Below are 2,457 nucleotides of genomic sequence, written 5' to 3'. Positions count from 1 at the left end.
TAGTTGTATTTATTTTTAGATACTAGCACATTCAATACACATAATAAAGTAAACCAAATAAACTCTATTAATTTAAACTAAGTACAAATACATTAAGTTAATACAAAACTTTAAAAAGCTTTTGCTAGTATCTGTTGGTAACAGTAAATAACTTATTATGACTCACAATACAAAAGTGCAAAATTTATTTTCGTTTGATTTTTCAAGTAGCCACGCTTTTATTTGTTTGTGGACAAAAAGACTTTAAAGTTTTAGTATAAAAGACTAATTGTATTAATTTTAACTCAGAAAATTGTACTCTACAAGATGGTGCCATTATTTTTTCGATATCTCAAACTGGTCAAACCACTTTTTTAGCGCTCTAATTGGTTTAAACAGCAAATAACGTTATCTGATTGGCTTGAGTTTTTATTTGCTAATAACTAGAATTTACTTTTCTTTTAAGCGTTAAAGAAATGTAAATAAACGAGTAATAAGTATAAATAGGTCAGAAAGAAAAATAGTACAAAAAAGATGAATTCAAAAAGCAAAAGCCTACGGCACGTGGTATTCCCAAGCGGTCACCCATCTAAGTACTAACCACGCCCGACACTGCTTAACTTCCCAGATCGGACGAGATGGGGTGTGCTCAGTGTGGTATGGTCGTAGGCGTTTGAAAGCGTTTACAAGCCTTTATAAACCCTTCGGTTTGTTTAAAAAACCTATTTGCACTTGATTTACAATCGATTTGATATTTTAAAATTATTCCTTATAAAATTTTAACCTGAATTAACTTTTTTTTTGTTTTTTTAATCAACAGTTACTCCCAAACTGTACTAAAACTGTATTGTAACTGTACAAAAGTGTTTGTTTAAATTATTGTTATCTATAAATTACCTAAGACCAGGACAAGTAGAAGTAAAGTTTATTGAATTATTAAATAAATAAAATAAAATCGTAAAATAAAATAATACAATATGTTTACAATTTGTCATTGATCTATCCATTTATGTTATTGCATTACAAATACAAACATTTCATACATTCAAGAGTATTATTCATCAATCTTTTCAATATAATAAGTTTTAAATTTATATTTATTTTTAAATAATTCCTGACATTTTAGATTACCTGAGATTTTTTTTTAATTAAATTAATTTTAGTAATTAAATACTTGACGTTCTATTTTGTTTAATTTGATAACTCAACCATGCTTATTTTTTTTTTACTAATTTAAAGAACTATTAAACTAAAAGACATTACATACAGCTTCTAAAAGTTTTAAACACCTTAAAAAATATTATTATTTTAAAGATATATTAAAGAACTAAACAGATATTACTCCTAAAAAATCTTGTTAATAATATATAAAAAGTACTCAAAGTCAGACTCGGAAATATATATACTGTTGTATATCTTACTTGAAGTTCACTGTAATTGACACTGAAAAATTGACACTTGAAGTTCACTGAAAAATCAACCTATTTATATAGCAAAATATTTCTTTATCTTTGTCGTGGCGCGGTGGGTCAGTGGTCTTATCAGCTGACTCATAAGCAGAAGGTTGAGAGATCGAATCCCGCTAGTCGTCACGAAACACCACTATCGTTCAATGTTCGGGCTTCAAATTCTTTGAGATTATACTGTACTATTTATCTATCTAACTAATCTATCTAACAAATGTTGTTCAATCTAGGTTGTGGGTACTTGGGTCGAGTAATGCCTTTGACTTACAATCTGTTGTGGATTGACAATATTCCTCTATCTATCAATAAACAAATCTATCTAATAAATGTTGTTCAATCTAGGTTGTGGGTACTTGGGTCGAGTAATGCCTTTGACCTACAATCTGTTGTTGATTGTCAACATTCCTCTATCTATCAATAATGATTATATTCAATATTAAATGTTGATTAATTCAGTTGTAAGAAAACCAGTGCGCTGGTTAGGTTGGGTAAGGCCTTCGACTTACAATCTTGGGGATTATCAACGTTCATCACAAGTACAGTAACGATCTCATTGAATTTCCAGTTGGAACATTGGATTGTAGTGGTGGCCTACTTTGTAGGTTTTTTGCCTAGTTTGTTTTTTGCCTAGTAGTGTTTGCCTAGTTTGACAAACTATTGTATATATATTGTACAACTTTATTTGTATTATTTTTTATTTAAATTACTACTTATTATTAAAGAATTAAATTTTCTTAGAAAAAAAAAACTATGTATTTGAACTAATGCTTATTTTATATGTTTTGTTTTATTTTTATTCAAACTTACTTTAAACCTCTGTATTTTTTATACAATACGATTAAACTATATAACAGAAAAATAATTAAATAATCAAACTATTGAATAAGCAGTTAATTAGTGTTTTTTTTATGCTTCTTTCATTTTTAACTTACTTGTTAACCATATTTCTTTTATTAAAGTATAAAACTAACAGTTACTAAATTTATATTTATTATATTTAAAAAAAAACTTC

General features: G+C 27.3%; 1 non-coding gene across 1 annotated transcript; it reads right to left on the bottom strand.

The window, feature by feature from the left end:
• Nucleotides 1-531: 531 nt before the first annotated feature.
• Nucleotides 532-650, bottom strand: LOC145847712 (5S ribosomal RNA). The gene has a single exon (XR_014371474.1). It is a non-coding gene; the product is annotated as a 5S ribosomal RNA (ribosomal RNA).
• Nucleotides 651-2,457: the final 1,807 nt, after the last annotated feature.

Source organism: Thalia democratica, unplaced genomic scaffold (assembly GCF_965202585.1).
Source record: "Thalia democratica unplaced genomic scaffold, ktThaDemo2.hap1.1 HAP1_SCAFFOLD_1057, whole genome shotgun sequence".
NCBI classification, from domain to species: domain Eukaryota; kingdom Metazoa; phylum Chordata; class Thaliacea; order Salpida; family Salpidae; genus Thalia; species Thalia democratica.
The sequence above is the reverse complement of the archived record's forward strand: the minus strand, read 5'-3'. Positions and strand labels throughout refer to the sequence as shown.